Source organism: Ursus maritimus, assembly GCF_017311325.1.
Source record: "Ursus maritimus isolate PB19 chromosome X unlocalized genomic scaffold, ASM1731132v1 scaffold_X1, whole genome shotgun sequence".
Taxonomy (NCBI): Eukaryota; Metazoa; Chordata; class Mammalia; order Carnivora; family Ursidae; genus Ursus; species Ursus maritimus.
Window position 1 is genome coordinate 92,432,181 of NW_024423319.1, and position 13,352 is coordinate 92,445,532.

A 13,352-nucleotide genomic window follows, 5' to 3' on the forward strand; every position below is an offset into this window, starting at 1 on the left:
GGCAATATATACGTGTCTCAAATCATCATGTTGTATACCTTAAACTTACACGATGTTATTTGTCAATTATATCTCAATAAAGCTACAGAAAAGGAAAAATAAGGTCATACAGGTGTGGGATGGACGCTTCATCCAATATGACTGGTATGTGAAGACATGAGGGGAGAAGAAGTGTTAACAGCTGCAAACCAAGGAATGCCAAGAATTGCCAGCAACTACTAAAAGCTAGGAAGAGGCAAGGAAGGATTCTCCTCCAGGTTTCAGAGGTAGCAGGGACTTGCTGACAACTTGTTTTAGAATTCTACCTACCGGTGAGACAATACATTCTTGTTGTTTAAACCACTTGATCTGTGGCATTTTGTGATGGAAGTTCTAAGAAACTAATATATGCCTCCTGTAGAGAAAACAACACGCTCAAAGGCCTAGAGCAACAGAGAACGTGGCTCAGTCAAGGATCTGCAGATAGCTCAATGTATTTGAAATTAACAGAGAGTGGAGGGGAATGTCAAAAACGAGGCTGGTAGATGAATGAGCTGGGGCCAGATTATACAGGAGTTTATAATTTATCCTAAAGATAAAGACAGGACGCACTGAAAGGTTTAAGAAGGGGAATAAGATGATCTGATTCGCGTCTTAGAAGAGAACTATGACTTCCATAAGAAATGGATTGGGAAGGAGCACTGTAGACACAAATAAAAGTTAGGAGGCTCCAGAATTTGTCTTGGCGAGTGTGCAAATCGGAAATATCCCAAACTTAGTGGCTTAAAACAGCCTCCGGTATTATTTCTTGCGAGTATGTGGGTCAGTTGACAGATGACTAATCGAGACTGGGCGAGTTGGGAGTCAGCTGATCTAGACTGCGTTTGGCCGGCCTTGACTCCACACCCTGTGGTTTTTACCCTTCACCTAGGGAGTGGGAAAATATGGGCACGTCCTTCTCCTAGAGATGGAAGAGGTGCCGGAGAGCAAGCCCAAGCAGAAAAGTGCTCTTTCAAGCCTCTGTTAGCGTCATGCCTGCCAACATCCCATCGGGCAAAGCACATGGTTGAGCTCAATTTCAAAGGGCAGGAAAATACATTCCCTCCCTTCTTGAGAGGAACTGTAAAGTCACATTACAAAGGGCGTGCACATAGGGAGGGGTGAGGAATGGAGGCTATTAACGCAACCCACCCGTCATGTGGGAAACCATTTTAATAGTGGCTTCCAAGTACCCTACTAGCCAAACTGTCCCAGAGATCACAGAAAAGACCCACAGACCACATGAAAAGGCTTGATTGACATAGTTTATCAGAGAAACTTTAAAACACACAGCAAATGGCAAGGGGAAAGAGATGAGGTAGGTTTACACGTTGTGCACAGGATGCAAGCAAGCAGAAGGCCCACACTTCCGGAATCCTGGAATGTCTGTCTCTTGCTGTGTCAGCCTGCCCTGCTGACGGTGTCGCTGTGAGCACTAGACTTGAGGTTTGAGTCAGGGGTCCACAGACAGAAAGTGCCTAGGACCAATGGCACACACTTCCTCTGAGAGATGGGACCAGGCAGGTGTCACCAGTGAGTGGCCAACGTTAACACTTCACGAATATGGAATCCCTCATCATCCTCATGTAAAACAGTATGCCTCAAGTAGCTCACATATATTTATCATCTATATCATGACTACTAGTGTTTCCTTGTTCTTTCCATTCTTTTCTACCTAGGTTCATACACATATTCCACACTTACTTTACTTATCTCACATGCCTTCCAGGTTAATAACTTACTCATTGTTTTGGACAGAATGTTGTCACCCCAAAATTCATATGTTGCAGCTCCTAGCCCCTGTGTGAGCATATTTGGAGATAGGACTTTTAGGAGATACTTAAGGGTAAATGAGATCATGCAAGTGGGACCCTAATCTGATAGGATTCGTGTCCTTGTAAAAAGAGGAAGAGAAAGGGAGCTCTCTTTTTCTACACACATACACACGCACACGCACACATGCGCGCACCCCAAGGAAAGGCCATGTGAAGACACAGCAAGAACGCAGCCATCTACAAGCCAGGTAGAGAGGCCTTACCAGAATTCAATCATCCTGGCACCCTGATCTCACACTTTCAGTTCCCTGAACTGTGAGAGAATAAATTGCTATTAGTAAAGCTACCCAGTCTATGGTACTTTGTTACGGCAGCCCGAGCTGACTCAGACACTGATCTCTGCTTAACACATCGTATGAGTTTCACCTGTCCCGTTTGTTTTCTTGTCTTCTACAGCAGAATTGGATATTCTCAAACAATACAGCAAACAGACACTATCCTACCACTGTGAGAGACGGTAGTGATGTGAATTAGACCTGAATAGACTAGGGAGAATGGCAAGGGAGAGAAATGAAAAGTTCAGAAGCAATATTGACAGGATTTGTTGACTGAGGAATTAGTTGGATGAGACTGAGGAACAGGAAGGAGTCAAGTCTGACCTCTGGTTTCGGGTTTGGGCAGCTGGGTTAACAGTAATGCCGTATGGGGAAAATGGCCAGGAAGAAAACCATTATACGGAGAAGGGTAATGAATTCAGTTTTGTAGAGGATTGAATTTAGGTGGGTTGGGAAGGAGAAATTTCCAAGGGGACCCATTGGCTGGTTAGTTGAATGTATAAATATGGAACTCATTAATGAGGTGTGGCTGGAGACAGGTGTGAGTGTCAAACGTAAGTAGAAAGTAAACAAGGCCATAGGAAAATACAGCAGTAAGAAAGGAGGCCTAGGGCAGATATTCCCTGGAGACTTTGGGTTGAAGGCTAGCAGAAGAGGATGAGTCTGAAATGGAGAAGAGGAAAAGCAGTCAGAGAAGACAGGGCAAACCTGCAACTGTGGGGCTTGGCAGCCACTAGAGTTTCAGGTACTAGTCATTGGATGCCAAGGATTAGGTACAATACAGACCAGTGAGTGACCCCAGATTTAGCAACAAGTGTAAGTTATCAGTGACCTCAGTAAGAGGTTTCAATAGAGAGCGTGACCAGTAGACAGAGGTGATCTCAGGGGAGCCAGATGTCAACGGGCTCAGATGAAGGATCGGAGTCACCTGAAAATGGCTGGCTTTGATAGGGAAGAGAGAGCATGGCTGGAATCAGGAAGAAATGTGGACACCAGTGAGATCTGGTTTTCATTTTGTTTTTAATTAAGAGCTCGTAAGTGTTGTTGAGAACGAGCTAGGACAACGGGAAGGAGCTACACACGGAGGATCATTGATAGAACAAGTTTCCTGAGTACTTGGAAGGAAGGAAATGGAAGGAGCCTTAGGCAGGAAGGGGAGGGGTTCTTCTCTTGTAAAAGGAGGTGCAGATGCAAAAAGGTCTGTAGGGCTGGTGGCAGGGGCTCAAGGGACTTCCTCTTTGTGGTTTCCATTTTCTTTGTGAAAGAACAGGAAGGGTTTTCTGTTGAAAATGAAGTGGTTAATGGACATATCAGGAAAATGAAGAAAGCTTTCAAGTTTTGTGTCTGCTGTTCAGACGTAGGGCTCGGCTGCAGAGGAGAAACTGATTCAAGACAGAGTTAAGAACCCAGCTGGCCCTGATATCAGCAGTGCTATGAATCTGGGGTAATTTTCGTAGCTCTCCTTCCCAACTTATGTGCAAGTGTAGAGGAAGAAGGCGGTTGAGGCGATCTTGGTTGGGTTTTGCCTGACAGGGGGTACAGAAGGACAGTGTGTGAGGGAGTTCAGGACGTGTGCAAGAGAACACTGAAGTGATGGATGATAGAGTCTAAGATGGGTAGAACACCAGGAAGTGAACACACAGGAGGGAGGCAAAGTCAAAGAATCAAAGAGAAACCAAAGGTTTTGATGAGGTTGAGATAGTCACCTCGGGTGTGAGTGAATGAAGAAGAGAGAGAAGCAGAAAGTGGTGATCCAAGGGGTCATGTCCGAGATGGAAACTTTAGAGGTGGCATACCTCTGAGAGATGACCAGGCTCAGAGCATGGCTATGAGACAGGGTGGGTGAAGTGGGGGGGGGATGAAGATTTCTGAATGAGGAGGCAAAGGAAGAGTGAGGCAGGGTTCTGAATCCAGTGAGTCACCCAGAATGAAGGCCCTCCTCTAGTAGCAAAGGGGTTAATGAAATTGCATAGACTTCGTTTGAATCCAGACCCTCTATGTAAAGCTGTATGACCTCAGTCAACCTATTTCACCTTTCTTACTCTCTGCTTCCTCATCTGAAAAATGGAAGAGGGGTATTAATACCCACTTCATTGGTTGAGGGGATAAAAAAGGGCAACAATGCACACAGCACAGTGCTCAATGATGCATGCGTTTGACCTCCCTTATAAATGTGGTGCACAGAACTGAGAAAAATGTTCTAGGCCTCGTCTGACTAGTCAAGGGTGAAGGGGGATCTTGACTTCCTATGTTTTAAAGATAGCATGTCTGTGGTGCAATCTCTGGCCAATTGTGCTACCCTTTTAAAGACTTGCCTCACATTATTGGCTCACACAGAAATGTGCAATCAATTTCAACCACCAGACCATTTTAATAGAAACTGCAACAATTGAGATATGGGATAAAAAATTTCAGGCCGAGTATGTATAAACTGTGAAGCCTCATGGGAGGAAGGGCTGTTGTATTAGGTGGCCATAACAAAATACCACAGACTGGGGGGCTTAGACAACAGTGATGTACTGTCTCACAGTTCTGGAGGCTAGAAGTCCAAGGTCAAAGTGCTGGCAGAGTCCGTTTCATTCTGAAGCCTCTTTCCTTGGCTTATGGGTCGCCATCATTTCCTTTGTCTTCACAGCCTCTTCCCTCCATGCGTCCCTGTGTTCTAGTCTCTTCTTATAAGGACACCAGTCATACTAGACTGGGGCCCACCCTAATGGCTTAATTTTAACTTAATTGCCTCATTAAAGACTTTATCTCCAAATGCTGTCACATTCTGAGGTCCTGGGGGTTAGCACTTCAACACAGGAATTTGGAGAGGGACACAATTCATCCCATATCATTAGTAAATGAGAATTCTATTTTAAAACACTACGAATTTGTCAAGGCTTCTGGTCATATTTTAAGACACGTTAGAAACCCACAAAAGTAAAAATGTTGAGACGATATGAACTAAGTTTCAGTAACATGTACTACTACTACTAATATAATATTCATACCAAAAGGGGAAAACCTTGAAAAATTATTCACTGAGGGAAGAAATAAATAATGCATCCTGCTCCATACAGATAAAATTTATAAACTGTTGAGTCTAAAAAACAAAACAAAACAAGACAAAACAAAACAAATCACGTGAGCCGGTGGTCTCTCTCTCTGCATTTAAGATCTGGGCTGGTGTTTGAACACATTTCTTCTTGGAAACGTGGGTAGACATGTTTCTTTGGAGTTGGAGCTCTGAAAGAAGTTCTGCCAAAGAGCTTCAATGACGGTGCTGCTGCCCTCCAAGGAGGGTGCTAAGAACGGCTGTCAGAGGTGAGAAGTCGATTGCACCACATTATCTGAATTCTCTCACCCACTCCTTATTTGAAGGTCACACAATTTCAAGATGGCCACATAGATGTGGGAAGGAAAACAACACTGCTTGACCATCAACTACTGGCAGGGTCTGTGATAGGTGGTCTACATTCATTAATTCAATACAGTGCTCACATCAAGATTAAGAAGCAAAGAAGAAGTCAAACTGTCTCTCTTCACAGATGACATGATACTCTATATGGAAAACCCAAAAGAATCCACTCCCAAACTATTAGAAGTTATAGAGCAATTCAGTAATGTGGCAGGGTACAAAATCAATGCTCAGAAATCAGTTGCATTTCTATACACGAATAATGAGACTGAAGAAAGAGAAATTAGGGAATCCATCCCATTTACAACAGCACCAAAAACCATACGTTACCTTGGAATTAACTTAACCAGAGACGTAAAGGGTCTATATTCTAGAAACTATAAATCACTCTTGAAAGACATTGAGGAAGACACAAAACGATGGAAAAATATTCCATGCTCATGGATTGGAGAAGAATTAATAGTTAAAATGTCCATGCTACCCAGAGCAATCTACACTTTCAATGCTATCCCAATCAAAATACCAATGACATTTTTCAAGGAACTGGAACAAATAGTCCTTAAGTTTGTATGGAACCAGAAAAGGCCCCGAATCTCCAAGGAACTGTTGAAAAGGAAAAACAAAGCTGGGGGCATCACAATGCCGGATTTCGAGCTGTACTACAAAGCTGTGATCACAAAGACAGCATGGTACTGGCACAAAAAATAGACACATAGACCAATGGAACAGATAGAGAACACAAAAATAAACTCCAAATGGATGAAAGACCTCGATGTAAGACAGGAATCCATCAAAATTCTAGAGGAGAACATAGGCAGCAACCTCTACGACATCGGCCAAAGGAACCTTTTTCATGACACATCCCCAAAGGCAAGAGAAACAAAAGATAAAATGAATTTATGGGACTTCATCAAGATTAAAAGTTTCTGCACAGCCAAGGAAACGGTCAGAAAAACTAAGAGGCAGCCCACGAAATGGGAGAATATATTTGCAAATGACACTACAGATAAAGGACTGGTATCCAAGATCTACAAAGAACTTCTCAAACTCAATACACGAGAAACAAATAAACAAATCAAAAAATGGGCAGAAGATATGAACAGACACTTTTCCAATGAAGACATACAAATGGCTAACAGACACATGAAAAAATGTTCAAAATCATTAGCCATCAAGGAAATTCAAATCAAAACCACACTGAGATACCACCTTACGCCAGTTAGAATGGCAAAAATAGACAAGGCAAGAAACAACAATTGTTGGAGAGGATGTGGAGAAAGGGGATCCCTCCTACATTGTTGTTGGGAATGCAGGTTGGTGCAGCCACTCTGGAAAACAGTGTGGAGGTCCCTTAAAAAGTTAAAAATTGAGCTACCCTATGACCCAGCCATTGCACTACTGGGTATTTACCCCAAAGATACAGACGTAGTGAAGAGAAGGGCCATATGCACCCCAATGTTCATAGCAGCATTGTCCACAATAGCTAAATCGTGGAAGGAGCCAAGATGCCCTTCAACAGATGACTGGATTAAGAAGCTGTGGTCCATATATACAATGGAATACTACTCAGCTATCAGAAAGAACGAGTTCTCAACATTTGCTGCAACATGGACGGCACTGGAGGAGATAATGCTAAGTGAAATAAGTCAAGCAGAGAAAGGCAATTATCATATGATTTCTCTCATCTATGGAACATAAGAACTAGGAAGATCGGTAGGGGAAGAAAGAGATAAAGAAAGGGGGGTAATCAGAAGGGGGAATGAAGCATGAGAGACTATGTACTCTGAGAAACAAACTGAGGGCTTCAGAGGGGAGGGGGGTGGGGGAATGGGATAGGCTGGTGATGGGTAGTAAGGAGGGCATGTATTGCATGGTGCACTGCGTGTTATACACAACTAATGAATCATCGAACCTTGCATCAGAAACCAGGGATGTACTGTATGGTGACTAACATAATGTAATAAAAAAACATTAAAAAAAAAGAAGTATTTCTTCTCGTTCCCATTCTACAAATCAGTGTGTTGAGGATTAGAAAAATGTGGTACCTCATCTAAAGTCTCATGATGGTAGTCAAAGAGGTAGGATTCAAATTTAGGGTGGTCTAAAGACAAAGCATTAGTACTTCCGGTAATACCAAGCAAAGGGGTCTAGACCAGTACTGCCCAATATGGTAGCCACTGGCCACATGTGGGTCTTTGGATTTAAAACAATTAAATTTAAATAAAATTTAAAATTGGATCTCTCAGTGGCACTAGCCAGATTTCAGGTGCTCAATAGCTATACGTAGTTAGTGGTTTCCGTATTGGGGAGTACGGTTGTAGAACACCTCCATTATCGCTGACATTTCTATTGGACGACACTAATGGGCCCTGGCATAATTTAACTGTATCATTGCTTCTGTGAACCTTTCACTGACAAGATGTTTTACAGAAACTAATGAAAATGTAGATTTTGAAGGTACCAATTTGATCATTTTTGAAAATCTCTTTAAAAATCATGAAAGATGCATATCTGGAAGTGCATATAACATCAATGTACAGGGGCTCCTGGGCGACTCAGTCGGTTAGGTGTCTGCCTTTGGCTCAGGTCATGATCTCAGGGTCCTGGGATCGAGCCCCTCATTGGGCTTCTCTCTGCCCTCCTGCCCCTCTCCCTCTGCCCCCTCCCCACTTGTGCTTTCTCTCTCAATTAAATAAATAAAATCTTTTAAAAAATCAATGTACAATTTAACTAATAATTTTGAAGTGAACACCCATGTAAGCACCACCAGGTTTAAGAAATGGAACATCATCAGTACTCTGGTAACCCTCACTTGGTCTACCCCTTCCTGATTCAAGTCTAACTGTCTTCCCTTCAGAGGTAACCAGGTGCCTGACTTCATGCAATTATCATTTTCCTTCATGCTTTTACCACCTATGGGTTAAGTCACAGAGTTTAATTTTGCCTTCTAAAAATTTCACATAAACTGAATCGTAAAGTAGGCATTGTCTCATGTTTTTATGTTCAAAAGAACATTAGTAAGATTCATCCATTTTGTTACAGATAGCTATAGTTCATTCGCTTTCTTTGCTGTATATATAAAATTCCCTTTGTATAATTACACCACAATTTATTTTTCTTTTCTAGCATTGGTGGCTATTTGAGTTGTGTCCAGTGTCTGACTATTACAAATACTATCCTTCTCTGAAAAAAAGGAGGATTTTCCACTCTGTCAAGGTGAGACTTGGGTTAAGAGATTTACAAACATTTCTGACCACAGTCACAATAAGAACACATTTTATGTTGCGACTCAGTATACTCATAAATGTATAGAATGGAAACAAAAATTCCCCAAGAGAGTAATTGACGTGATAGGTGCAATGCACTTTTCTATTTTCCTGTGTATTCAATTCTAATCTATTTCCCTTTTTTAAAAAAAAATTCTGACTGTGGTCCCCTCTAAATTGATTTGGGGATCCCTTGGTGGTTTGCAAGCCACAGGTAAAAGAAGTCTGGAATGTAAGTTACAAAAGATATGGATGGCAACACTAGGCTAGTGGGCCCTTCCAGAACAAGCCTTCCACTACTCATTTTTCAGGCCAATAAAGCACCATGCAGTGAACCAGCACTAGCATGGCAACCTGTTTCTTCCCGTCTTCTTCATCAGAACGGGGAGGTAAATGCAGCACAAGACTACAGCAGCAGGCATGCGGAATCCGTCGCCAACCTTCGTCCAAGGCATCATGTCTCAGAAATGGTGTGTCAACCTACCTCACCCAGGCTATGGAAGGGCTGACCCCTTCCCTCACCTCAGCAGCCACTTGGAGGATAATTTCTTTATTTCTTTATGGGCCGTTTCAGGAGCTAGCCCTTCCCCAGGGTGTGGGGGAATGACTGGCTTACTCAGAGAGGCCAAACCCTAGCCCTGAATTGGCATGCCTCCTTGCAAGCCGCCCTTTATGTTTTCCCCATATTTCCAAGTTCACCTGGCCTCCTTCCGCACTGCAGATCGTGAGTGTCACCTCCCTCACCTTATGCCCAACCACCTGTTGCCATTGTGTTAACTTGCCTATGTGCGGATTATAGGGACTCTTTCCCAGCTTGCTGGAGATGGGACCCCAGGGTAAAGGAGCACAGCCTTTCTGGAGTGGCAGGCCAAGTTGCCAACTCTGATTTTTCTGCAGAGCTGTGAGCCACGGGTGGTGAGGGAGAGTGACATCTGGCAAGTGTGGGTGTGGGGTGGGCACAAGGGTGATGGCAGGCATTGTTCTACTTTTGGCCGCGGAAGCAAGAACATGTGATGTGTTGGAGGCCCTCAAGGGAGTGGGAGGTTAAGAGCAAGGGTTTTCAAGTCAGATGGCCTGAACTCAACTCTGGCTCTTCCACTTCCTGGCTGCATGACTTAGGCAAATTTTTTAAAAGATTTATTTTATTTATTTGGGGGGAGAGGGGCAGAGGAAGAGGGAGAGAGAGTCCCAAGCAGACTCCCTGCTGAGTACGGAACCTGAAAAGGGGCTAGATCCCATGACCCTGAGATCATGACGTGAGCCGAAATCAAGAGTCAGACACTTAACCCACTGAGCCACCCAGACGCCCCTTAGACCGATCGTTTAACCTCAACCATGGTTTCCACATGTGTAGCTGCTACTTCTCAGCCCTGTTTTGAAGATGAAATGAGATGACGCATGTGACTTACTTAATGCCTTGCACAGAGAATGGGCTCATTGGTGATCGTTGCTGTTACGAATGCTTTGCTATTGTTCTCATATTGGGAAAGAGAAATGGAACATCATTTGGAGAGGTCTAGGCAGAGGCCCTAAGGGCAGGATGTAATGCCTGGGAACTGCACGTATACACCCTCAAACCCAGAAACTTGCCCTACCTAGGACGGCAAACGTGGGTTTGTCCTGCTGGCCTGTTGTGTACTGGAAACTTCCTGGAGAGCTGTGCTGACAAGGACCCTGAAGTCATGGCAAGTGTCAGGATGACAACAGATGTCATGATTGGCCATCTTAGCCTGCTGTGGGCTTGGAATGGAGTGCTGAGTTTGGAGTGGAGAGACCGGCTGAGCATTTGCCTTTCCTGCCCCTTTACTGATTGAATATTTGATGACTTACTATTGAATTTTCCAGAATTTTCAAAAGCAGCTCTTTTTGAAAGCATTATTTCTGGTAGGCACCTTGCTAGCTGGTATGCCAGCCTCAACCATGTCTCTTCACGGCCACCGTCTACAAGGTGCATATTTGAGGAGGTGGTTAGATGTAGAACACAGGCGGGTCAAGCAGTCCAAGGGAAAAGAAGCAGAAGGAAAGGAACAGCCCATCACAGGACACGGAGGGAGAAAAATTAGGTGTGTGACTTCCAAAAGAGAAGGCTAAGCTCAGGCTGGGCTCCAGTGTTAAGGGGACTGCCATCGCTTTGTACCTGGCTGAACAAACACCGCCACCTGGTGGCCAAGGTGCACGTGTCAGCCGAGGAGTCCGTTCGGAAATGTGAGGAATCGGGTGAATGAATAGAAACCGTAAAATATTCAAAATACCGTGTTTCACCACGGGAGGGTAGATGCGGGGTCTAGAAACCCGAGGCTGGCAGAAGTGGCATTAAAAAGTAAATGAAGAAAATGCATCTATTTTTGTACAGCGGACATGTATTGCATATTCACAACACGCCAGGCGCTAGTCTAAGGTTGAATGTCAACCTTATGACATAGTACAACTGTATCCTGATTTTACAGGTGTGGAAACCGAGGCACAGAGGGATGAATGCGGGCAGCGCTAACACTTCAACGCTAGCAGTTCAGCACAGAGCCCACTGCATATATTTGAAATACAAAGGAACCCAGAGATGGCACGTGACTTTCAAAGATGTTAAGAGTAAGCAAGCAGGGAAAGGAGCTGAAATAACAACGAAGTCACAGAGATAATTTACCTTTTTGCAAGTGAATCACTCCGCAAATTTACTGAACTAGTACTCCGCACTTCCTACATTGCGGGGAGGGGGGGCTGCGAGTCTGATGTAGAACGCCCCCCCCCCAGGAGTTCCCAGTCAAGGTGAGGAAGTAAACTGCGCATGGAGGACGCAACCAGAAAGCAACATATAATCGCATCAAAACATGTTGTAAATTGTGTAGGGCCAAGTATCGGTGATGGCCGGGAGAAATCAGAAGGCGGTAATGAGTGAGTTCCCAGAGTGGGGACGGGAGCGTTGCATAATAAACAACTCTAGGTTAATGGAAGTGTCTGGAATTCAAAAGGGCCTGAAGCAAAGGATTCAGAGACAGATTAAATACTGTGGGGAGGGGGCGCTTTACTGGTTGATAGTAAATACAGTTGAAGTTGCCTTCCCAAGCGTTCATTTCCTTTTCAAATATTGTACTCCAACTCCTCCCAGGAGGCATTTCAGTAGAGAGCTCTCTCGGGTCTCCCATGTGGAAAGAATGCTTCCTCGCAGTTTGTCACCTTTGTGTCTCCCAAGAAGAGAAATGAAGAGCCGCAGAGGGGAAGGGGTCGGTGGAGGGAAAGAAGAGCTAGGGTGGTTAAGAGCATGGACTCTGGAGCCAGCCTAGATTCAAATCCCTGGTTGACCTTGCCAGCTGTGCGACTTTGGGCAAGTTACTTAACCTCTCTATGCCTGTTTCCTCATTAAGTTGTCACCAGGATTAAGATGATTCTGATTCGTGTAAAGCCCATAGAAGAGGGCCTGGCACTTAGTAAGCTGTTCCTATATAATTGTGGTAAGAATAATAACTATATCTTGAGATGCATATTAATGGACTTTTCCATTTTGCATTCCAGGCGGCTGACCCTGTCCCTAGTCACCCTGAGGCAGCATCTGCTTGGGATGGGGGGATTAAGGGATGTAATATGGGCTAGAACTGGGGAGAGGAAGGCAGAGTGTTTCCATTTGAACTTGGCAAAAAAGATTTTTTGAGTCGAAGATATGATCTTGAAAGTCAGGCTTTGTTGTGAGAGACAACCGTTTTCTAAGTTCCTTTGGCTCTCACTGAGCACGTCAAAAGCAAATCCTAGAGGGCGGGGGCCACCCTGCTCTTGGAGAGCACAGAGGACACTCTTTCAGCCTGGGGCAGGTAGAATGGGAGAATGCTGCCCCAGAGAAGGGAACAGCCCAGTGCCTGGGCCCAAAGGAGGGAATGGTATGGGCTCTGGCGTCTGCAGCTCACAGCGAGCCAAGGAAGGCCGAGGAAGCAAACAGAGGACAGCCCCCCGCCCCCCGCAGCTGCAGACTCCAGCAGAATGTGTAGGGCCCAGGTGTGAGCTAACACTGGCTGACCTGGCCTCAAGACCAGCCTCAGACCACAGGGTCCTCTGCCATGAAGTCACACAGTCTTTCTCCCACACACATGGGTGCTGCCATCTTAGTAAAGGAGGAGGGCAGGGCGGGCATTCTGAAAGAGAGCATTTTAAGTCTAACATGTGCAGCTAGTTCAAAGAAACTTTAATTTAGCAGAGAAGCCAAGCTTAGCAAGGTTTTGTGGGTAGTGTGTGTGTGTGTGTGTGTGTGTGTGCCAAATGGGGATTGGGAATCATGAGGAAGTTCAGATCCATTCTATTAAAAAGATACATTTTATTCGGACATCTGAGCACAGTGTGGGGAAATCAGTGATTTCGCTACCTTTAGACACATATATCTAATGAAAGATTCACCTGTTTAAGCCCCAGACACCTACCTCTGCTTATAAAGTAAGATTTCTGGAATACTGGAGAGCCCAGGTACATTGTAATCACCTAGGGAATGGAGAAAAAAAAAAAAAACAACCCTGATCTCTGGGTCCCACTCCCAGACATTACCATTTAATTAGTCTGGGTGTAGCCTGACTTCGGA